The following is a 26948-nucleotide window of genomic DNA, read 5'->3' on the forward strand; positions in this document are numbered from 1 at the left end:
ACAAACTCAATTTTGTATATTACTTGCTACTTAAATTCTTTAAGCAAGAGCGTTTTTATGCAGATTTTGGGGTTTGTCCTTTAGAAAAAATTGTCAGTATTATTTACTTACTTTTTACCTCTCAGAGTAAAGTAAAATACTTCCCTATAACATAAGCCTGTATTCGAGTTGTTGTCCATAAATGATGCTTGAATACGAATGGATGGATCTTTTTACAATCCGCCTTACATACTTAATTAAGTTTTATTCTTCACATTTAAAATCGCCATAATAATACTTTTAGAAGGTATCCATATTGTAATTTCATTTTATCTCTATTAGGATCTGAATTTGCAAACTTATTCATATTTTATGCATTCTTCCATTATTCACACTAATAAGTCTTCACTCAATGCACTAATTAAAATTCATATGAAATATAGTGATATTTCATAATCTTTCATGCGAATATAAAATAAAATAAGTGCAGATTTTACCATCCAACTATCCCTCTTGCCGATGCAAATGGATGCAAATGGAATGGAAAGCAGATGGCTTAATATCAATAATCTTACAAAGCCTGGCTCGTCCCACTGAGTTTTTTTTGCTCATGTACGGAATATCATTTAATATTCACCAGTAGCTTTTCAGTGAATGAAAACATAATGAGAAAACCTGCATTTAATAAGTACTTACATCTGCGAAGATATTCAAAGGTGTATAAGACCCTAAATCCACATTGGGCCAGCGTGGGGACTATAGTCCAAACCCTCTAGCGCATGAGAAAAAGCCTGTGCCCAGCGGTGGGACGTACATAGGCTGGATTATTAATGTTATACTATTGTACAAGACACAAACACAGACATAACATTATTAATAAGTCTGTACCCAACGGTGGGACGTACATAGGCTGGATTATTAATGTTATAAATAGTATGCCACCGCTGGGTACAGACTTTCTCTCATGCGCTAGAGGGTTTGGACTATAGTCCCCACGCTGGCCCAATGTGGATTGAGAGACATATACACCTTTGAATATCTTCGCAGATGTATGTAGTCATTTGTTTCAAAATCAAACATCGAAGTGATATTAGTTTAATAACAATCCATCCGTTTTCCTCCAGCCCAGTTGTTAATTTCCTGAGGTGCACCGGCTTCTCTAATTTGATTCCGTATCTCTGAGGCCGAGGGATTAATATCCGAATAACCTGTGAGATTGTCTTGACGTACCTACGTATACGTTTCCCTACAATTTATTATTATACGCGTTGGTATCGATAATTCGATTAGCAGCTATGCAGATATAACTAGAATTGGGCATGATCAGTGAAAAGTGCCGTCGGAAATTCTCAAAAATCCCACATTGAAAATTTTCTAAATTCCCACATTGAAAATTTTCGGAAATTACTCATATTTTTTGTGTTAAATTTTCCGTTTTAAAAGATTTATACTTCCTTAATTTCCTAAGAAGTTTTCCTGAAATTGCCGAGAGAAAAATTCCAAGTTTTTTTGAACTTTCCGCAGTTTACGCCATACAGATGTATTGTGCAAGATGTGCAAGTGGTGTGTAGATGGGTACAGAGCAATGATAATATAATTAATATGTTATGCATTTTATAAACCTGCAGGACCAAACGGTTGCATGATTGTGTGATGATGTCATTAATTAAATTCCTTTAAAACAGCCACATGTTCTTAACAAAAACAAGACAAGTTAATAAATTAGTGACAGAACAAAAACATTTAGAACGCCGCGCCGTTAACATTAAACAATCAATCATTTTGACAGTGACGGAAAATGGATTGACTTTTAAATATCTTGGATGATACAAATTCCTTGTTTCTAAACGTCTAGAATGAAGAGTCGTGGAATGTATTGGGCCCTATACATTTCACGACTCTTCTCTTTCCGCACAGAGTTTAGTTGGTTCGTTAAATTGACAAGTGTAACGTGATTACCATATGTAATGAAGTAGTTGCGAAAAAATCCTTAAAAATGTATGGAAGACATGTCTTCCATACATTTTTGACGTGGCTGCGCGCTTTATGTATGGGCTCGCTTTTAATTTTTACTCGCGGTGCACGCACCACACGTGTTTTTGAAGTTTCTGGGGTACAATAGATCGTAAACCTACTGTTTACGAGTATTAGAAACATTTGAATTTCACGGAAAGTAGAATCGATTGGCATCTTCTAAATAATTCATGTGCGTTCCCATTTATAGTAGGTACCTGCTCACGTCTCAGTGACAACTCAAAAGCAAAAATGAATAGTTAAATCATTATATGAAACAAGGAAATTTAAAAAAGAAACGGATATTTACAATAAATTTATTCCTCCCTTGTCAATAAAATACCCACGAGTGTTCTACTTTTATTATGTTTCTTCAAAGCTGAACATCGTTTAGGTAGAGGCATACTTAATGAAATTCCTCTTAAAGGTAATCTTTCAGTTAATTGTGTTTGAAAATGATGTAATTGGAATACTTTAAATATGTTCTCGCTTAGCTAAATACATATATATTATACAAAGATCCAAAAATACACCATCTTGTACCTACCAGGCTAAGGGCACATTGTTTATACAACCGATAGCCGTTGGGGCAGGAAGATTCAGTTTAGTTCAATTCAGTTCAAAATATACTTTATTCATGTAGGCCTAGCAACCAGCACTTGTTGTTGTTGGCTTATCCGACATGATAATTAGGGCGAGCGAAGCGAGCCCTATCACTATTCGACAAACTATGCATTCTTGTGGTACACTTTACGGAAAAACTATCGCACTTATAGGTTTGAAATTTAACATAGTAATTTAAATTCATGTCTAGATGTGTTATCAAACATAAAAATATCATTTTATCAACTTAATAAAATAACATAAAGGAATAACACTTTGTATGACTACTAGCGCCATCTGTTAGAAAAAATATGAATTAAAATTCGTGTCAATGTACTATGTGTTAACAACGATGAATACAAAAAAACCGGCCAAGTGCGAGTCGGACTCGCGCACGGAGGGTTCCGCACCATCAATAAAAAATAGAGCAAAAAAATCGTGTTTGTAGTATGGGAGCCCCCCTTAAATATTTATTTTATTTTATTTTTTAGTATTTGTTGTTATAGAGGCAACAGAGATACATCATTTGTGAAAATTTCAACAGTCTAGCTATCGCGGTTCATGAGATACAGCATGGTGACAGACGGACGGACGGACGGTCGGACGGATGGACGGATGGACGGACGGACAGCGAAGTCTTAGTAATAGGGTCCCGTTTTTTACCCTTTGGGTACGGAACCCTAAAAAGGGTTAAATTTTTGGATTCAGACCCATTTCGCTTCGCTCGGTTTGATTCCCAATTTAGCAATTAAGTTTCTCTGAATACTGGAACAATAATCTTGCTGTATATTTGTGGCAGTCGGATCGTATAATCCGCCGTATTACATTACGGCTAGCCGTTTTCAAAAACGGGCGTTTTGAAATGCGGCTGAATGAGAATCCGCCGGAATGTATTCGGCGCCATACGTTCTTCAACACGGCTAGCCGTAATGTAATACAGCGAGTCATTAGCCGCCGCTTTGACAGTTTTTAGTTCCCATTTTTAACACTCGTGGCGCTGCCTGACATAACAACAACAAACTATGAATAAAAAAAACCGGCCAAGTGCGAGTCGGACTCGCGCACGGAGGGTTCCGCACCATCAACAAAAACTAGAGCAAAACAAGCAAAAAAACGGTCACCCATCCAAGTACTGACCCCTCCCGACGTTGCTTAACTTCGGTCAAAAATAGGGCTTGCAAATATTCGAAACTTTCAGATATTCGAATATTCGACTTTTTCTGACGACGTATTCGAATATTCGAATAATTATTCGAATATTATATATAAAAAATAAGAAAAGGAACGACAAATCGGTTTATTATCGTTTTATTCAAAAGCTTTTTACACATATTGCTAAAACTAATGATATTTGGCAGAAATCCACTTAATTGACTAGATTTTATCATCCTACTATTTATAAGATGCCCACATTTATAAAAACAAGTAAAACGCCAAAATTAGACGTATTTAATATTTCTAGATAAAACTTATTATAAATGCGTCGTTGCGTGAAATAATATAACTTTAACCATCCAAACACCTAGGTATGTAAGATATTTTTTTAGTGGGTAATTATTTTCCGATTTAAATTAACTTGTAACCACTCAGAGGCCTGTAAAAAGGCCTTTAATTTCATTGTATTTTGAATCTTTATTGACTTTATTTGTTTTGGCAAGTTATTATTCCTAATGGTCGGCTAATTATATAATATTGGAATATTTAAGGGAAAAAGTTAGTTGAGTACTGGGTGGATTATTCGTCAGCTAAAGGTGCATGGTTAGATTACCAAGTTGGGCAGGTTTGGTATGATTAAATTTGAGAATTGCGATAAGTGGCAAGGTTTAGACTTCAGAAATTCGCTTAACGTAGCGTATTTTTGCGCGACGTAGCGCGTTAACGTATGTACTGAATAAACAGAATGACCCTTTAACTTAAAACTTACGCACCGTAAAAATAACATACTTTTTGATTTCGTTTTCTTTTAAATTGAGTTAGGTTTCACTGTATTCACGAAGTCTATCGAGAGGAATACAGTAAAAATATTATTTCCTTCGTATTTGGGTACCTACCGTTCCTCATTCCCTGTAAATACCCGTAAAACACACAGAAACTGTAACTACAGCGGATGACATAGATTTTTTTATAGGAATAAAAAATATTCGAATATTCGAAACCTGAGCGGCCGAATATTCGAATATCAAAACAGGTCGAATATTCGACAAATTCGAATATTCGAATATTCGAATTGCAAGCCCTAGTCAAAAATCACGTTTGTTGTATGGGAGCCCCACTTAAATCTTTATTTTATTCTGTTTTTAGTATTTGTTGTTATAGCGGCAACAGAAATACATCATCTGTGAAAATTTCAACTGTCTAGCTATCACGGTTCGTGAGATACAGCCTGGTGACAGACGGACGGACGGACGGACGGAGCGGAGTCTTAGTAATAGGGTCCCGTTTTTACTCTTTGGGTACGGAACCCTAAAAACGCTGGGGTGTCCATCAAATCTGGAGTTCGTCGAACTGTTTCTTTTCAAAAACATTTCCTTCGCAACTTAACTAGATGGAGCCCGGCCTCGCGGGGCTCCCATTTCTGAGCGGTTTGCCCTTCGGGCATCTGAAGCTATCTAACGAACCTAACCTACCTACCTATTGATTTAGTGAGACGTCCGTGAAAACATTACACTTTAGGGAAAAAAGCGTAGGTAGGTAAGTAGGTTAGGTTCGTTAGGTTAGGTAGCTTCAGATGCCCGAAGGGCAAACCGCCCAGAAATAGGAGCCCCGCAAATGCGGGGCTCCTATTTCTGGGCGGTTTCTATTTAAGTTGTGAAGGAAATGTTTTGGAAAAGAAACATGTAGTGCGGTGGGACCATAGTAAAAATAAATTAAATTGCAAACATTGTCAAACTCCGGTTACGTAGGCGACCGAAAGAACTGGTCACTCTATAATCTAAATAGTACTTAGATACGATGCGGCTACACGTAGGCCGCCTTATTGAAGTACGTATCGCAATGACAATCCGGCTAATCGTCGAACCGCCGCATTTCAAAACGCTCCTGTTTTTGAAAACGGCTAGCCGTAATGTAATACGGCGGATTATACGATCGGACTACGACATATTCACTGCGAAGGTCAATTTACTCATATGTTCTGTTCTGTGATGCCGATGAACTGATCAGTCATGTTATAATTCGACACGTCTTGATGAGCACTTGGGAGAGCAGTACGATAGAGCTGATGCTGAACCCTGGCTGTACCTAGCGGAACTCAGGTTTGGTGCAACATAGACACACACTGGGTTGGACATCCGACTCGTCATGTTGATAACTTGGTAGAGCAGTACCCAAGATAGCTGATGCTGAACCCTGGCAATACCTAGTGGAGCTCGGGTTTAATACAACATATGCACACGCTGTTTTAGTCATCGGACTCGTCTTGATGAGCACTTAGGAGAGTAGTACCCAAGATAGAGCTGATGCTGAACCCTGACTGTACCTAGTGGAACTTAGGTTTGGTGCAACATAGGCAAACGCTGTTTTAGTCATCCGACACGTCTTGATGGGCATTTGGCAGAGCAGTACCCAAGATAGAGCTGATGAGCTGATGGTAAACCCAGGCTGTACCTACTGGAACTCAGGTTTGGTGCAACATAGATACACGCTGTTTTGGACATCCGACTCGTCAGAATGAGCACTTGGGAGAGCAATACCCAAGATAGAGCTGATGCTGAACCCTGGCAGTACCTATGAGAAGTCAGGTTTGGTGCACCATAGGCAAACGCTGTTTTGGTCATCCGACTCGTTTTTTTTGAGCACTTGGGAGATACCCAAAATAGAGCTGTAGCTGAACCCTGGCAGTATTTAGTGGAACTCAGGTTTGCAATATAGGCACACGATGTTTTGGACATCCGACTCGTCTTGATGAGCACTTAGGAGAGTAGTACCCAAGATAGAGCTGATGCTGAACCAGGGTTCAGGGTTCAGGGTTCAGGGTTCAGTCGGGTGTCCAAAACAGCGTGTGTCTATGTTGCACCAAACCCGAGGCAGGGCAGTACCTAGTGGAACTCGGGTTTGGTGCAACATAGACACACGCTGTTTTGGACACCCGACTCGTCATGATGATCACTTGGTAGAGTAGTACCCAAGGTAGCTGATGCTGAACACTGGCAGTAGGTACCTAGTAGAGCTCGGGTTTTATACAATATAGGCTCACTCTGTTTTGGTCATCCGACTCGTCTTTTTGAGCACTTAGGAGATACTCACGATATAGCTGTAGCTGAACCCTGGCAGTATTTAATAGAACTCACGTTTGTTGCAACATAGGCACACGCTATTTTGGTCATCTCACTCGTCTTGATGAGCACTTAAGAGAGCAAATTATACATAAGTTTATGTGCGGAGCAGCATGATTACCGCCAGTAGGTGTCCAGACGGGATAGTTTTACGCTCAATTGTGTGGTGTGGACGCATAAATAAATTCAAGGACATTGGCTCGCTGACCCAACATTGCCAGAAAAGAAAAGCCAGTTGGCTTCCTTACAAGAAGTACTGGGCGACCGTGTAGGATGTAATAAGGGCTTATGAAATTGTATATTACGTGTGGATGATATTGGCAATTTGATTTTGTCGTCTGGACACGTTTTTAATGGACAAAGTAAAAGTTGTATTAGACAGGCGTACCGGACAGCGACCGGGGGCCAATTAGTAGGTATATTTCTTTCTTGCTCTCACTTATAACGGACTTATTACTTACCCACTCGATTGAACATGGAACAAGCCTCGGACTGGATCAAAGTCGCGGTCCGGTACGTTTAGGTAGAAAAACTCCGCGAGCCCTTACAAAGCTCTGCTTTTTGCTAGTTTAAAGTAATATTTATTGACTAACTATCTTCCGTCCATAGTCCAAAATATTCTGTTATAATGATATGTTTATAGCATTGGGACGAAATCAGGCCGCGCTCTGCTGTCCCAGGCACAATCAGCAGCCAATTTGGAATTCACTATGAAACAAAGTCAGTCTCGGATCAAATAGTCCCACGGCGGACAAATTTGTGCCACAGACAAAGTTGGATTGCATATCGGTCCGTGAATCGGTATATGTTGAAGTTCAGGCACTAACTTTAGTAGATACAGTTGGTGGCCGATTCTTTGTTAAGGTTTTGATCCTGCTGTACAGTCACCTGCAATAATATGTTACACAACGAAGGCCGCAAAAATATCTAACACGATCTTATTTGTGGATGAGCGTGTCATATTTTTGCGGCCTTCGAAGAGTAACATATTATTACAGGTGACTATTACAATCATGAACTTAAAACGAGTGTCTGCGCTGCTGTGTATTTAAAACCAAACGTGATTGTTAAAAACGGACACAAATAAAAATTGACATTTTGAAATATTTCATAAATACTTACATGTGCGTGTCATATTTTTGCGGCCTTCGAAGAGTAACATATTATTTCAGGTGACTATTACATGTGAATAGTAATAAGTTAATATTAATCATGGTTTTAGAGGAATGTTTACAGTTTATTATTGAGTAGATTTGATTTCATTTGCTCTTATCCCTATCTACATCGGGATTTTGAACAGCGCGCCAAACAATATGTTTTGGAAACTCAAAATGACACTTAACGCAAACGCGTACGTTACGTCACGCTATCGAATGGAATTTACACTAGGGGTACAAACAGTGGGAACTTAGGCAAAGGTAACATTCTGAGGTATCCAAATAAATGTATAGATACGTAGGTCCTATAAACCACGCCAAAACATCTGTATACAGCATGGTCTGTAGCCGCTCCGTCGTCGAGAAATCGAATTCAGCATCTCAGTCAAAGTGCAAATAGGTTTACAGCCCACAGCACCGAGCAAACAGGCAACCTGGCCGTTCGTATCTAAAGCAACGCGAGTTTGGGCGAATCAGACAAGTTTTCAGCAGAAGTTTTACTTAACTATATCGGCGTCGCGTCGGTGACAATCACCATAGGCAACTGGCTATCAGACGGACATCAGGAGGCTGTTATAGAAATAGGGATGTCACAAGTTCATTGCCGACCCTTCCAAAACCCTGGCCTTGTTGAGGAGTTCCACACTAAATTTTCTAGAGATAATTAGAAGTTCATATGCCACAGCCCTATAGTGAGCGATACTAAGATTCCAGGGTGTAAGAAAAAACGCGCTTCTGAAGATTAACTAGCGGTGCTGTGGTAGCAAAAAAGCAGGTTGGGGTAAAATTACACAATTATTCAGAGTAAAACCGGCAATCAGATTATAAAGCAAAATATCTCCTTTGATATTCATACAACGCGCCGTTGCACCGAGCCTAAGGGTCAAAGTAGTAGTATTCAGGTGCAACATCTTAATTTTTTTAATACCTAAGCCATTTAGTTTCCGACTAACAGCGACTAAGAGATAATATATCAAGGGTCTCCCTGAAAGCTCACTCATGAATATTTCTCCCTTAGATGTGCAACTCAATTTCATGTGATATTGAATAAAAATGTTCTATGTCTATGCATAATTGGAGAACTTACTCATACTGATGGTTTTGTTTTAGCCTTTGATTCTCTGAAATCTGATCTTCGTGGGCATTGGGAATGACAAATGTACTACCGACCGAACACAATGCCAAACGTACACTCAAACATGTTTAAATTGCAATGAAACTGCACACAATCGATCTTAAGCTGCCTGGGGACATTGTATTTTCTTAGCCAAAATTCTGTTAAAGTAACACTGCATATTTCAAAAGTTTTAAATTCGGTTGTCACTCCTTAATACATTTTTTAACCTTTATACCCTATATAGGTAGGTACATATATAATTTCTCAACATTCTATTATCTTATCATCATAAATATAATAGCTGACTTCTCCAATAAATATTTTTAATTAATTTATGTATCTCTCAGTCATATTATTGACCGAGCGTTAGCGAAGGTCTCCGTTTCAGCTTGGGCAAAAATGCTTTCGTATGTCCAGATTTTCTCTGCAGGTCGTATTCCACGCTCGATTCTCGTGAAATTTTGTGAGCAGTTCGGTAGTTAGACTTTTTCTGTATTTTTTTAATTTAAATAAAAATGGCGGAAATAGCGCCAGTAACTATGGCACTTAAGACTTTTGTGAGTTAGCTGTGGTAATGACTCAACGAAGGAAGTATTTTTTTCACCACACCTGCTATTAAAGGCTCTCTTGATTGTTCAAAAACTGATGAGATAGTTACATTTTAACCACATGTGTGGCAAAGTAATCAAATGAAAATGTTACCATCGGGACTCTATTGTTTCCCAAATAGTTTAAGTCATAATGTAAGTTAAGTCTTAAGAAAATCCTGAAAAGTTAACGGTTTCCGTTTTATGACTAATGATAATAGTACAAACAATACATTATGACTTAAAACTTTATGGGAAACAAAGGGACCCCGTTACAATCTTTAATTTTTTAAGCTTGTCGTGAGGTCCACAGGTTATTAGTAATAACATTGTAATAAGTACAAATTGGTAGGTTGTACAATACTCCTCATGAGCCAGTAACGATATAACAATTCCTGGTGCGTGCGTCCGTCACTGCGGAGTCGTTTGTCAATGCTGACGATATGTCTTCGAGCTCATTCGTCAGAGACGTGTTCTAAGGCGCAACGCACAGATGGGGGTTTTCAGAAAAAATTGTACATACCATTTACTTTTTTTCGAGAAACCATCAACTTTTGGGTTATTAAGACTCAGAATCACGAGTACTATTGAATGAGACAAAGAAAAAAGTGTCCCCAGTTTTCCATACTTTTTTGGGTGTCAATTTTGTAACGGTCCATAGAAAATGTATGTGAAAATGCGTTACAAAACTGAATTTTTTTTGGGATTTTTTTTTTTAAATCGATAGTCCTCGTGATCCTGAGTAAAAATAACCCAAAAATTGATGCATTTTCGATAAAAAAGTAAATGGTACATTTTTAAGTGTAAATGCCCAGATAACCTCATTGACGTACTCCCATTAACAAAATGAATGATTTTTATAAATTTATAGCGACCCGCCCCGGCTTTCCATGGGTTAACAAATTATACAATACCTTCCTCTTAAATCACTCTATCTACAAAAAAAACTGCATCAAAGTCCGTTGCGCAATTTTAAAGATATAAGCATACATAGGGACAGACAGCGGGAAGTGACTTTGTTTTATAATATCTAGTGATTATTCAATAGTATTCATTCAAAAGCATTCGACCGGGTACCGCGTAGACTTGTATGGCAGGCGCTTAGGGCACAACACCTGCCTGAAATTTACATACAACTTGTACAGGATATGTATCACAATTCGTTCACGAAAGTGAAAAGCCCAGCAGGCCTCAGCGAAGCGTTCGAGGTAGGAGTAGGAGTTCACCAAGGTTCGGCAATTAGTCCGCTACTCTTCAACCTGATCATGGATCTTATAACCAAAGAAATCCAAGCCCCATTGCCGATGAATCTCCTGTACGCGGACGACATAGTACTCATGGCTAACACAGCAAGCGAACTGCAGGATACTCTACATCTCTGGGTTAACGCCCTAGAACAAGCGGGTCTCAAAGTCAGTCGAACCAAAACCGAACACTTGCATTGCAGGTTCACTGGCAGAAACCAACAATCAACAGTCTGCTATCCCGACTTGAAACCGGTGCCAAAAGTTACACATTTCAAGTACCTGGGTTCGGTTATCTCAGAAGATGGAAAGATAGAGGAAGATGTAGCGCACCGAGTAAATGTTGGCTGGCAAAAGTGGCGCACGCTGTCTGGAGTACTGTGTGACACTCGCATGCCCGTTCGAACTAAAGGAAAGATCTACAAGATGGCTGTTAGACCAGCGCTACTATATGGATCGGAATGCTGGCATATCAAAGAAACCAACGTTCAGAAACTCCATACAGCCGAAATGAAGATGCTTAGGTGGTTCGGAGGGGTTACACGACTCGATAAAGTCAGAAACGAGTATATTCGCGGCAGCTTCAAGGTAGCCCCCATACCTGAAAAACTCACAGAAAACCGACTCAGATGGTACGGGCACGTGATGCGGAGAGGCGATGAGTACGTTGCCAAGAAAGCTCTGAACCTGCCGGAGAAAGAGAGAGGCAAGGGACGCCCGCCGACAACATGGTGGACCAGCATGGCCCAATTACTTAAGAAAAACGATTTACCCGACCCGACAACCCTCAACAGAGTCTCGTGGCGCAAAATAATTAGGAGAGCCGACCCCACTTAAAGTGGGAAGGAGCAAGGAAGAAGAAGAAGAAGAAGATTCATTGGCGTGCATAATGTAAGACAATCGAGGAAGGCTTTGAGTTTGAGCCAGGTTCAGAAGTTAAGCTAATTTTACGGTATAACTCACATATTTTTAGATACTCGCGGCATAAAATATGTAGAAGATAAGCAGTATACCTATTTTTTTACTATTTAAACTATGTATCAAGCCAATTTTTTTGCACAAAAACTGAAATAATTTACCAATTATTTTCTGTTTTTGTCCAAACCTGTAGTAATATCTTACTACAACCGCCTATAAAACGTTGAACAATTTTTTATTTTCATACCTGATTACTTTATAAAAATGTAAGTGAAAATTAAAACTACTATTATTTTAACTAAAACAAAACATAATAATCTTCAATAATGTTCTTCTTTAGCTTTGATACACCAACAAAAACGTTTGTAGAAATTATCATCAATATGCCATTGTAAAAATCTTCTTCGAGTTGGGCCACTCTGTAAGTATCGATCATGCATGTTTTTCAGACAAAATATTAACCGGCATAATTTTAAACTTGCCACTGTACGCCGGCTTTCCGTGTATGGTCTATTGGCGTTCCTTGTCCCGTATTGCCGGGTGTGAGCTGAATACGAAGCATATCGACGACGCCTACACATTTCATGCTGTCTATCAAAGTTACCATCAATTCCTTTCACTCAGAATAATCAAAAATTGTTGGGCGTCCCTTGAACAGAATACATTACGTCTAAAGAGGCCTTTGAGGCATTTCTTTGGTACAATTTATTATTGAATACATTTTTTCACGATGACAACGGTTAGATGAAAGTAAAAGACATTTTTTGAGTGAGTGGAGTCGTTTAGTTGCGCATAGTTACCCACAAAAGTGGATAAATAAATAAAGGTAACATTTTTAGAAGTAAAAATAAAAGGTCCTCATGTTTTGAGCGGTGAAACACTTCTTGATACACTCGTATTACTTTATAGTAATTGTAAGTCTAAGAGTACAAGTGAAATATTCACAATTATTTTTTATAAGTAATATACGAGTAAGTAACGAAACGGAAATGTCTTAATAAGTTAAAAAGAAACAATAAACTCTGTAAATCAAACAGGAATCTGCAATACAACCACCTCCAATTGAGGGCGGATTTAATTAAATCTTCTCGAGGCAGAGGTGTAGGGTTGGAGCCGGTGTAACTTGATTTGACGTTCATAAGCGCATTGTAATATGCCTACTTAAATAAGTAAACTATCTTTTATCTTTATACTAATATTAATGCAACATACCTTTACCTACAATATTTTATTCCGACCTGAGTAGTTTTTAATCTTCTTTGTTTAGACAAAAGCAAATTCTCATATTTGTCTCCTCCATTGTCTTGGCTCCTTACTTTATCAAAGCTGCATTCCCGGGTAAGCTTTTTAGCACAGCTAGTGACCCAGGGGGCGCATATAGCTTTACACCCTTTGTGAGTAAGATGGCGTGACCAGAGGTAGAATAATGCACACTACACATGGTCTGACCGTTTGTGAGTTAGGTATAGGATATTTACTGCCTAAATGAATAGGTACTAGAGATGATTATTTATAAAATTTATTAAATTCCGCTACATAACCTCCTGAGACTAAATGTACATTACAATGTACATATTCATGCAATCTATTTTGAACCTTTCATGAATCAAATAAAGTTGCGTTTATTTTGTTTCATTGCTTTTTAAAACAAATTAAATTAATTCTAATTTACTTATAGAGTAAGTTTCAAATTAAAAATTTTAAAACTTTATATGGTGGGTCTTCGAGGCTAAAGGTTGTTTGGAAGAGATCGCTTTTTAGCGATGACCGACTGTTGTTTACTCCTCTTATAGTTGCTGTATTCATTGTATTGTTTTCTGTATCGAGATGTGCAATAAAGAGTATTTGTTATGTATTGTATTGTACTTATAGGAAGAGGTTATAATTTGATTTGTGTCTTCACACCTAAATACTTTATCCGCTTTGGTTTCATGGCATCTTCAAATTCAGCATTTGATGAAACATACGTTGTAACGTTTTGGTATTTTGGGAATTGGAAAATATGGATTAAAGTCATTATGTCATTGGTTATTTCTAAGAAGGAAACATTTTCGTATTTAGGCATGTGAATGGCATTGTGAAATTATTTAGGTGCGTTAACAGACGACGTTTTGTTTCCCATAAAGTTTAAAGTCATAATGTATTGTTTGTCATATTTGATATTATCATAAAACTGAAATCGTTAACTTTTCAGGATTTTCGTTAGGTAATCCTATAAGTAGATAGGTTAGATTAGGTTAGGTTTGTTTTATGGCAATCCTGAAATGTGACGCGTTTCTGAACCAAATAAATTATGACTAACGAAAATGGGGGCAAACAATACACGACTTAAACCTTTTTGGGAAACAATAGAGACTCGCGTCTGTGTGTATCGTGACGATTATTCAAGTCACGTGATCACGTATTACCTTGACTGGTGGATTAACCACGTCACGCGTGACGCAACCATAGCGTACTTGAGAAGCTTTACTTAATCATCTTGAGTATTCACTTGTAGTCTGGGTGCGGCTCTGTTGAAATTGCGAAGGCAATTGTTAAGTACATGACTATATTGAACTAGTAAGTATGTAGTTGTATTTATTAAGCAAATCCCGACAACATAGCGAAATAAGGTGCTTTGCAAGACAAGCTCTTCAGGCAATTTGATACAATTATTTAATAATAACTCAAAATAAATATTACTTGCTAGTAGCAATGAAATTTCTGATGGTGCATTAACACATTCATGTGCCAGCGCGAGCTACGCGCCACGAGCGTAGCCGATAACACGGGAAAAACCTTAAGTAGAGAAAAGCGCCTACGAACAGTGAACTCCTCTAGCGAGTCTATATTTCATACACAATTAATATTGTTCATGAATAAATAATGATGATGATGATGATGAGTCGCTGGCACTGAATGTGTTAAAGTTATTGGAAAATGGTAAATTTTCCCGGCTTTTTCAATCACACAACACTTAACTCACACCATAAGCTGCTCAGGGACCACTTTCACCGTGTGCCCGCATTGGGCCATGTCCAGTGAATTCAAGTCACGTGACCATGCGTTACTTTGGCTAGAAGATCATATCTTATAGATACAGCATTTATGAAAGTTCGACACCACACAAAATACATTTCCACAAGTGTTTAGAGTTGGATTAAGCTAACTCTCCATAGCATTTGCAATGACAACGTATGGAAATGTGACTATTAATGTCAAATTTATATGAAATGTCGTTTATAATGACAAAACCGCACTTTGTCCTATTCAAGTCGGTGTATAGTTAGTTTAGATGGACTTAATTGCCGACATCTTCTTGGAAAATTTTATTATCGCCGGAATTTATACTTAACAATTAACTCCCACCTTAAGCTTCTCAAGGAACAGTTTCACTGTGTGACCAGTTTCAGCGTGAATTTCAGTCACGTGACCACGCATTACTAGAAGGTCAAAGATCTATCATATTTCTGAAGAAATTATGAAATACCACAACCACGCTTAAAAATCGAGGGTCGTATTCACAAAATACTTTATATTTACTTTACATTAGAACATTAATAATGCTCCATCTAGTAGTAAGTGATCTTTCCCAATTGGACGCGGGAGTGGGACGCATTCACGCATTTCTAAGATGACGGCTACTTTTATTTGACACAGCCCCTTTTCAAACCTGAAGGCTGAAGATTGCCGTTATGAAAGTTAAGTTTTTGTCCCATATTTGGGACGTGGATTTAAGGTTGCCTTTCAATCGCGACAGCAATGCAGCGCAGCATTGCTGACGACTACGTTTTGCATCTGAAACTTCTACTCGTTCTAATTTCTTTGTATTACAATCTAGAGATGCAATGCTAGAGCAATGAAAACTAGAATTCAGGGAGATAATTTCAGAAGCGATTCGATTGTATGGCTGCTGCAAGGTTCGTGTGACTCTCTAAAATAAATTACAGTAAATATTGCATTTTTTGCGACCATTTTGTGACATTATTTAGTATTAAAGTTTATCTGCACAATAATTCAATATCATTATACATCAATAAATTGCTCTGATAATTAGATAAAGTATTTATTTGAAAAGGACTAAAATACAAAATACATTGTTATTCACTTGGCAATAAACTAAATTACTGTGCTGAATAATTTCCATACGGCTCGTTAATTCTTAAAGGCTCTGAAATTACATTTAGAGGCATGTAACAAAGACTTGTATACCGCCAATTTACGTCTTTCCAGTCACTATGCTTCAATTGTTTTAGGTAAGTATTTATATTATACCTAAATACCTACTGGTGAGTTAGCTGCGACCACGACCAGTGAAACCTGTGTCGAAACGTCGGTAAATAAAGGTAATAGAGTATTTTTTGCGATAGTCGTCTATAATGTGAGTTAATATATATTCAAAACGCGAAAATTTTTAATATTTTTCTTATTTGAAAGACGAAAATTGGTGCTGTAGGTACAAGCAAGTATATTTTTCTACAGACATTCTAAAACTTTATTAATCAAGTATTATAATAAGAGTGACATGTAGGCGATTGCCAGGTAATGTACATAAAGGTACAGTCGCCCTCCGATATATCGGAGCGGCCAAGGTGTTCACAATATCTGAACAAGCACTCTAACGCCTTGACAAATAGTGGCGTGCTCAGATATTTTTGAGCACCTTGGCCGCTCCGATATATCTGATGGCGACTGTACATCCAGCGGTATGGACCTTAAGTACCTATACCGCGAACATCGATTGGAGTCCCGTTGTTTGTCTCTCTATCGGCCCGATTCCAACTTACCTTACAAGATACCTACATCAAATATTACGTCAATCAATCAATCTTTGGGTAATATGGCTCCATCGATACTGTCGATGATTTCGCCAATGTCAAAGTGGATGCCACGTGGGATCGAATTAATATTATTTGTAAAAAACTTCAGCCAGTGTACGGTATAAAAGTATAAAATTATGGCCTCTAGGGCTCTAGCCAGCCACGGTTAGAGGTAGAAATACCAAAATAAATGCTCTAGAGCACGACGTTGTTCGGTAAGTAGTTGGGTTCTCATTTCTTGTAAGGCGATAGCTGGACTTTACAAGAACCCGCGTGGGCTACCCGGCGTTGACGCCAGAATGGTGGTTAAACGCGTTTCATGATTATTTTTTCATTATCTGCACACTTCCACATTAGTTTACTGTATAATACGCTATCAATATTACACTTTAAACAATATTAATAAGCAAAAACAAAGAAATGAATCACGAGGCGATGTTACCAAAATGGCGGTCGACGAATAACCCCTACATCAAATATTACGTCTAGATACGATTATGGATTAGACATGTCAGTGTCAAAAGTGACGTTTTTGTTTTAAGAAACGTCACTTTTGACACAATCCATATCGTATCTAAAAGTAATATTTGACGTATCTTAAAGTTCTAATAGAGCCGTATTAATCGAGTAAGTATGCAGAAAAAGCTGAGGGCATTTGTCAAGTTAACTAGGTACTGCAACTTACTTATTAATAAATTTAACTGCATGCGTAAACGCATTTCCCCAACGTAAAAAAAAGGTTACTGCAACTTATTTATTTTGAAAGTAACGAACACTGTTGGGAAAGCGAAACCAGCTCCTTATCGGCCTTGAGTTACGTTTTACGACTGCCTTAAACCCCAACTTTGAGTAGGTAAGTTGTAAAACCTGGCATTTTCCTGCCATTTTAATAAAGAGTATTTTTTACGATGTTTACCCTTTTTGTCCTGTGGCTTGACGTAATTAGTAACAAATCCCATGAGGGCAGTTAAAATTATTATATTTCCAAGATATAAACCCAAATAGGTTTCTGTTCGTTTATACAGGATGTCTTCCATCATGGGGCTTTAAATGCAGGGCTCTATTCTACTCGCGAAACTGAGCCACTTTTATTATGGGACCGACCCTGAAATAGCGAAAACAAAATGGGCTTTTTCATACATTTTGGCTGATCGGATGTCGAGGTTTTCTGTGTAAAAGACAAAACTTTTTCCGCTTTTTGGGATTGGTCCCATAATAAATGTACTTAGATCAATTTTATTTAGCGAGTAGAATTAAGGCCTGCAGTTAAAACCCCATGGTGGGAGATACACTCTATATTGAACAGCAATCACACCGAGTTACTTACGTAACTTCAAATCTGAGGCGTATTCTGGTTATGAATTCAATATGGATTTGAAATCCATACGATCCGTCAGTATCAAAATTTCATCTCTTCAACCAAAATTGTCACTTTGACACCATCAGATCATATCCATAACAAATCCAGCCCTAGTAGCACGGTCACATTTTTATCGTTTATCACCATGCCTGTCACGTTCTAACAAGTATGTAAGTGCGAAAGTGACGGGCATAGTGATAGTCGATAAAATGGAACCGTGCTGAGTCCGCAGATTAAATTCATAACTTGTTATTACAATAAGAAGTATAAGAACACGAATCCTGCTTTGTGCTACACGTCAAAATTAAAAATACATACTTACTATTAAGTTACATGTTCTAAATTCGACAAATTAATTTTTTCTGCTTTAAAATAATGTCAAAATACCGTTCTTATCGTTCATTTTTATGTCCGTGTATGTTAAATTCGGTCAGACACCATTTTACCTGTCGAACAAATTGAATTATCCTTCGTAAAACCTTTCCAATAATGATCCTACATGAATTTTATTTGCCCGGGTTTTATCGACGTCCATTTTAAATCTATTTTTGATTCGTGTTTGTATTTACACAATATGATTTTGATTGAAACGAACATTAAAATCATATTGGTAGACATATTTGATGCGTTTAGATTTTTTTGGTTCTTAGCAGTAAAAAAAAACGGGAGCTTACGTAATATTTTTTAAAGTGAGAAATTGAGAATGGATGCTAACCAACTTTAGATCGTTATAAATAACGATTGCCGATTTTAGATCCATTTTAGGGTCCCGTACCCAATTAATATACTTACATCAAATTATGTACAAATATTTTCCATAATGTCAATATCAAAAGTGGAAAATGGGGACTACGTTTGTATGGAGAAACGGCCGTCCCCGTTCCTCTTAAGCATATCGAGGGTTGCCTGGTGAAACCCAATAAGTGACGAAAAGTGAGATTTTAATGTAAAGAAAGTTTTAGATTGATTCGATATCGCTCAATCTAATGGTAAAATCGGATAAGCGGATTTGACGTGTATCACGGAAATATGCCGAGTTGTTAACCCAATAAGTACTTGATTTGAAGTTTTAATTTAGAACTAAATACTACAAGTACATTTAAGGCTTCAGTTTTTAATATTACTTAGTGGAAGAACCACACAAGACACATTTATAGGTATTTAGTGCAGAGTAATTTATACTAAATTCAAGTAAACACACAATGTAGAACCAGTTACTATTACTTATCCGGTCTTACCTCATTACGATTCGAACCTTAAGACGATTTTAGTAAGAATTAAAATACGTTTAAAGCATTTGTCGGATTCTACTTTTACGATATTTTTTATTAAACGTACAAACTATTTAAAAGAGTAACCCAATAAACAAACTTATAATAAGTATTCATTAAAAATATTTATTTTAGTCTAATTACCGGATTCTCGCACGGGCCTTTAACAAATTTCTTTAAAAAGTTGTTCGGAGAAGAATCCAATAAGTATTTTTGACGACCGCAAGGTCATGCGCCGCCTCGACAGGTAGTGACTAGTTACGCGATTCACACGATCGCAAGCGCTGCGCTTCGTCGTTGCATAGTTATTTTAATTGAAAATAGCTGTTAAAAGTTGTGTATTGTATTAATGAAGGTTGTGTATGTGTTAAAAGTTGTGCGATGGGTGACCGAGGCAGAAAATTAGTGCAACTAGCCTGCAGTAACAGGCTAGAAACAGGTAAAATCTAATTTTCTAACCTAGAAATACATTTAGAATTGTCGTACAAAATAAGGATACCTAATCATGTTATGACCTAATCGCCTGAACGATATACTTCGTGTTTATAGTACTGTGTTTAAATAACAATATATCTAAGATATTGAAACCGTTAATAAATTACGAAAAGCAGTGCGAGGGTTGCGTGGTCAAACCCGATAAGTGGAGCAAATGTGTTTTTGAAATTGTAACTGTAGGTAAATTAAATGACGTTCATATACCAATCACAAATTATCGGGTTTGACCACTCACCCCTTTAATTGTTGTAGTTTCATTTAGTGCGACTTCAAGCGAGCTTATCGGGATTTAGCACTAACTATCAATCGAACCACGCGACTTTGAGTGATGCTTACCGTACGGTACAAAACAATAAAAATGTAGTTTAAATTAAATTATGCTTGCTTAAATTATTGAATAATAATGATTATTTTTTGCGTTCCAGCGGGATCAGGTGGTTCTAATAACAGATTTTCTATGTCGGGACCTAGTGTTTTAACGGCAAACGAAAACATAAGATGTTAACTGCAAAACAATAATGATGGTAAGTTTCCATGGTTTAAAGATCCGTAATAGTATATTGTGCATTAACCTCGTAAGTCCCCGCGTACTTGTAAAAGTACAAAATAGTCCGCAAAATACCTGTACATTATTGTACTTATGGATAAGATCAATAATTAAAATATGTATTGTGTATGACCTTATTTGTACTTACCCGAGTTTATAATCCCGTTACTGCCCGTGAATGATTTTAAGTTATTGTGTTTTTGGCACTCATACTTTAATTTATTCGTTTTCAGACAATGACTCCTCCGATCTTGATGAATCGCAAATTGATATCGCCGCCCAAATGCACAATATTGTCACCGATGATAATAATATTGCGGCAGACTCAAGTAAGTCTTTTGAAGATTATATAAAAAAAATGATATTAGGATCCATTCGTTAACTATGTTAATATGTAACTTAATTTATTGTGCTTATATTTATTTCCAGATGATGAAAGTAATTTATTTGGCAGTGACTATTCGGATGAAGATCCCACTTACGTGCCAGATCCTAAGGACTATTCACCAAAGCAAATAGATTCAGACTCTGATTTTATTCCTGAAAGTCCGAATGCTTTCTCCAAACAGGAAGACTTTTTTTGGTGGTGTTTTAGATCGAGTTTGGATTTCTGTAGAAGGTGACTATTCAGCAGCAGCTTATGTTCAAGATTCAGATTCAGAAAACGATACACCTCAGCAAAATGATTCCGGCCATGATATTATTATTCCTGAAACTCCCAGCCCATGCAAACAGCAGAAACGTTCCTTGTCGATATTTAACAACGTTTGTATTTCTGGAGAAGGTGAATGCATAAAAAGAGCTTCTTCTTATGTTCCAGATTCAGAGGACGACCCATTAAAAGTATTACATCCAACTGACTCTAGCTGCAATGACAGTATGATCCCTGAAAGTTCAGGTGTTCGTTCACAAGTGGAAGACACTGTTTACTTTATTGTAGACAATATTTTAGACAGAGTTTGGAGTCGTGTCGAACCCTTGAAGCGACGTAAGCAAGCTAAGCCATCTGAATGGAAAATAAATATCGCCAAAAAGCGAAAAATGGAAGGGCTACCTTGTGTGACCCAAGGCATTAAGCGTCCTGCTAAAGTTCCAAAGCCTATTGAATGTGATAAATCCCAATTCAAATGTACTGAAAAGTCTTCCGAAGAAGAACGTAGCAGTTTGTGCCGTTATTTCTACAGTATGGATTTCCGAGCAAGAAAGAACTTTATTCTTTCTTGCATAAAAATTCAGCCTGTTAAAACTAGAAAAGTACAGAAGGCATCTAATAAAAAGAAGCGTTCATATAGTAAAAAATGTTTCTTTCAAAAACCAATGATACCACGAATGAGGCCGTGAACTGGCTGAAAATTAAAAGGACTAGGTACGTGAAAGGAGATTTCAAAATTTACTTCAATTACGACATGTCCGAGGATTTTCGTCAGATGTTTCGAGACAAAAGCCAAATATACCTATAACAAGAGCTAAGAGACAGTCTAACCCACCATCAGTTGCAATGCCATGGCCAGAAGAGTTAGAGCCAAGATACAGTAGTCAGTTACCTATAAGCATTGCTAAAAAAAAGATTTAGAGACCATGTGCAGGAAACAAATTATACCTGAGGAGTAACATGGATGGATAAGAAGCCTAAAAACATTTGCTGGCAAAGCACCAAATGTTTCAGATGAAGAATAATTCCGTTCTCACTTGTAGATTTACTTCTTTTTTTGAGTTTTTTATAAGTAATAAAACCTCTTAGTAACATTAACGGCTTTTTTCTTTTTGCGTAAACCCAATAAGTCGAGACCCTTTGGTAAAAGACATTTTTTTACAGGAAAACTAAATGAGTTACATAACTAAAACACAAATTAACTTAAAGTGGATAAAATTACCTACACGAAGAAATTATAAAACTACAAATTTATTTATCAAAAATTAGTATTTGATGACCATAAACCTTTAACATCGTTTTTCTCCAAACTAGGTTTCTCATACTTATTGGGTTTCACCAGGCAACCCTCGATATGCAAGTTTATGTTTGTTATGATTTATCGAAGGCATTTGATTTGGTATCCTACGATAGATATACTTTGGAAGAAACTAGAAGGAATTAACTTAGCTCCTGATCTGATAGATAGGATCTGGTAACACTAAAAATTAGAGCCTCCAATATCCTTAACATTTAAGAATACGCAATACATATTAATAAAAGTGATAACTTCAAAACAATATCATTTTGAGGGCGTTTCTTTTATTTTTTGGCATTTTTATATTTTTTGTGACCTTTTTAGCCACTTTTGTGTTATTTCTAGTCAGGATGGCGAGCCCTTTTGATCCTTGTAGGAGAAAAAAAAGTGTCCTTAAATTTCCATACATTTTTCAAACTTTCCTTTTCATTACCGCCATACCTTATGATAATATGGAGAAATGGTAACACAATAGGAAAAAAACTCTGGGACATTTTGAGTGATTCTGAGTAAATAACACAAAAGTGGCAAAAAGGTCACAACTCACAATATATAAAAAAGGCAAAAATAAAATAAACGCTCTTGCCCGAAAACACTCCGAAGTCCTATTTTGTTACAATTTTACGGCGACTTTACATAATATCTGTGAATTCCTATGTAAAAGAAATTGGGTGTGTAAGAATGTTCTCGATAGGTTAAGTGTTGGACAAAGCGTCTCGGTCAGTGGTCGGGAGCTTGTTGCCCGTTGTTTGCTTACAGTGTGTACACAGGCTTACACACGTGGCGACACAGACGAGCAGGTACTTCTGTATGTACATACAGAAGGGTCGGAAACTTTTTTTCACACCTCCTATTCGGAAAAGAGCTTTTTCTTCCCTGCTAAGAGGGATCAACGTGGCACTTTTCCTCCCTGCTAGGAGGGATCAAAGTAACAATTTTCTGTTCTAGCACACTATTTTACATTTTTTTGCATATTATTTTTTTAGCTTAAATAATCTGATTAAGCATCAGATTGTGTCAACACTAAGATTTTTTTATTTTCCTCATAGTTGATGTGAAAAGCAGTATGTGTCACACGGTATCAAAATTATTTCGTCTTGGACTTTAACACTTCCCTCATTACGCTCAGGATTCTACCTTAGAATCCATCGCTTCATTCAGGATTCAATGTACGCCCTTGACGGAAATATATAGTTTTGATCCCTTGTAACACAAACTACTATTGTATGAGTTAAGACCTTTTTCCTTCCTGTGACATCATAAAATAGATGGACTTTAGATTTCTTTCAGATTGTTTTACCTGGTACTGGACTATCACTTGGTGCAACTTTAGAAATGCATAACTTTCCTCTGGTAAGAAGGCGGTGATGATTTTTTATTCGTTTTGTAATATAAAGTGTACGTTGAAATATGTTTGTTCTTTATGCAACATAATAACGATGGATACCTTAACATGATGTCCGTGGTCACAATTCCAATATTTCTTACTAGCGACCCGCCCCGGCTTCGCACGTGTTAAAAAATTATACAAAAACCTTCCTCTTGAATCACTCTATCTACTAAAAAAACCCGCATCGAAATCCGTTGCGTACTTTTAAAGATCTAAGCATACATACAGACAGACAGACAGACAGACGGCGGGACGGCGACTTTGTTTTATACTATGTGCCTAGTGATTTGCAGGAACACAGGTTAGCTTTGTAAGTAGTTGGTGTTTTATTTGACATAACCCTGCGCTTGCTTCTTCACGAACAGAAGGATTTGTATGGGAAGCGCCCTCCTCAGAGTACCGTTGGGATACAGACTGTGTTTTGTTACGACCCACGGTCCATCCAATTGTATAACTCATCACAGTCCATATTTTTAAAGAAGCATGAGAGGAAACATAGGAGATTGGTAGTGTCGTCAAGGCTAAAAAAAAACCAACGTTTCACCCGCCCGTCTGCCCCGCCGGAGACAAAGGCCTGTTTTCAGAGCCCGCTTTTAAACAAATAACATATAATACAACACGGTTGTTTGTTCGGGCCTGGATACACTCAGTGGCTTATAGTAGACCCCATGAATGCCCATGGACCCCTACCGAAGTTAGCGCAAATATTTAATTTGTGTTCTTGGGAGGTTTTAATAACTTGATTCCGTAGACTTTTAGGAGCCGCCAGGACAAATTAGAGAAAATATTGCGCAAACCTGGAGCAGAAAGATAACAAAGAAAAATTATTTAATTACATTTTTAAGATAATTAATCTGCCTAACCCATATCGAGAAATATTTTTTTGTTTTGATCTCCTCAAGGTCACAGGCTCTCTCTCTACTATTTTAAATGAGTAAGTGCAAGTTTTTCCCCAGCGGGTCGAACCCATCCCGCGTAGGTATATGAGCTATGATATATGTCCACAGGCAATACTTTAGATTTAAAACAATACCGCACTCAAATCAATTCATCCGTCGTTACGATATAATATAAAAATACACAAATATAGGTAGGTTCCTTAGATCATCAAACAGCTTTTAAAATGATAATACAAAATTTACAGTGACATACCTAGTGACTTCATGAATACAACAAACAGCCTAATCACAACTTTCGTAAATCAACTTATACACACGTTAAACTTATGATGTCTTTATTTATACAACTTAACTAGTTACAAACTAAAAGTAAGCCCCGTTAAACACACATCAAAAGGCGAAACCGCTAAATTCCTGGTTAAATAAAACAGCCCGCACGTAGCCCGGGTGCAGTGCATGCAGTTTGCATCCGAATGTTCACCGAAATGAACAAATACTACACAGGCGCTCATTCCGAGAGGCCAATTCAAACTTACATTATGACATCAAAATGATATCTAAATGATCTCAGTCGCGCTTGCATTTCGCTCGTATTCGTCCGTAGGATTAAGGCGGGAACAGTGGCTCAACGCAAACAGTGGCTCGCAACGCATAAATCAACTGTAGCACCCTTGCGTGTTAGAAAAACCATTGCTCGTCCAATTGAATTTGTTCGATTACTAAATGTTTCTGCTGTATTCCATTCCATGTTCTTGATTAATCAGTTGGAGGAGTCGCCGTCGTCGGACACGGCGGGGAGGACTATATATATACATATATATATAGTAGGGAATTTAATAGCCTCTCTCATGTTGGAATAAGGTTGAGTGAGCCACTGTACTAGACTGTTTTTTCCCGAGCCACTGTTCCCTCCTTGACCCTACGTACCTACCTACATGTATTGGCGCGAGCGAGACGTACGGGTGACTGACATCATTTTATTGATATGATTTTGATGTCACAATGTAAGTTGGAATTGGCCTCCGGAGCACACAATAAACCGGTGCTGATGATTTACGCGAGATAAAAGTTTTTTTTTTCCAAAAGTCTAAATCTTAAAAATGAGTAAGGTTAGCAAATTACATGTTTGTTTAAAAAGCATACTCTTAAGAGTGCGATTGGAGCTAAAGTTACACTTACAAAAAACATTTCGCATTAAAGACACAAGTTATAAAATTCAGATCGCGCGTAGCACGCGGGTGCGGTGCATGCAGTTTGCATCCAAATGTTCACCGAAATGAACAAACACTACAAACAGGCGCTCATTCCGGACTGGACGACAAACGACGCTGATTTATGTGAGGAATTAGAAATGGGTATCAAATCGGGCCGAATTTCTTTTTCGTTAAAGTTACAAAAAAAGAAGTTTTTGTTTTTCTCGAAATTCATTTAACTCGACAACAAATGCAATACAAAAAGTTCACTTTGGCCGATGGCTGTACTTTTTTTCCAACAAACTTTCAATAAACATTGGCGCTATTTACAATCCCCAATTCTATGACACTGCATTATTTCATTTCTGCGTTCCTATGACTAGGTATTTGCTGTTTCCGCCATCGGCAAATCAGCTTAATAGTTCCATGATATTGTATTGTCGTGGTTCTTCCTTAGGTATGCCCTTTGATGTCGAACAAGTGGTTAAAAATGGTTTACAAGTTTTAAAGACTTTACATACCTACATAGTTACATGTAAACATTGCCAGTTAAAATATAAATGACAACGGTTCAAAGTATGACGTCGAACCTCAATCAAGGTTCACGTCTGTCTTGTAGACACATCAAAGCGCTATAAAGCCTAATCTTCTGACTGAACCCTTATCCGCATAAAAGATTTCTACTGGTTTTTCTTTTAACTTGTATCATAAAAATAATTATTACTTATAAGTTTGGTACGTTTCGTGGCGCCCAACGTGGGGCCACCTTAATAACGTAAATTTAACAAAAAAAAAATCTTTTGATTGTATCATGTCCGCAGTCCGATAAGTACAAAATAGAACTTATATGATAATAAAAACATTAGTTATGAGCATTGCACAATAAGATTTATATTTACATGGCGCCCAACGTGGGACCGACTTAATCTTATACCTTTAAACGAGCAAATTTTGTATATAAATTTATTATATTTATATAAATATATATATATATATTTCGAAGATCTCGGAAACGGCTCTGGAAACTTTGGCTCTGGGAAAACGCGCATTTTTGAGTATTTATATGTTTTCAGAGCACGGGGTCTCCCAGATATTAAGGTTAATATGAGTATAACCTTTGTTTTTCTCGTGTTCGTAGTCCGCTAAGCACATA

General features: G+C 37.4%; 2 long non-coding RNA genes across 2 annotated transcripts in view; both read left to right on the forward strand.

The window, feature by feature from the left end:
- The window catches only part of LOC134649416 (uncharacterized), a 144038-nt gene that overhangs the window by 5486 nt on the left and 111604 nt on the right, over window positions 1–26948 (forward strand). The window lies entirely within an intron of this gene.
- LOC134649807 (uncharacterized) lies at window positions 19603–20678 on the forward strand. Its single transcript, XR_010096990.1, has 3 exons — window positions 19603–19761; window positions 20243–20341; window positions 20598–20678. It is a non-coding gene; the product is annotated as an uncharacterized LOC134649807 (long non-coding RNA).

This window comes from Cydia amplana, chromosome 7 (genome assembly GCF_948474715.1).
Source record: "Cydia amplana chromosome 7, ilCydAmpl1.1, whole genome shotgun sequence".
NCBI lineage: Eukaryota > Metazoa > Arthropoda > Insecta > Lepidoptera > Tortricidae > Cydia > Cydia amplana.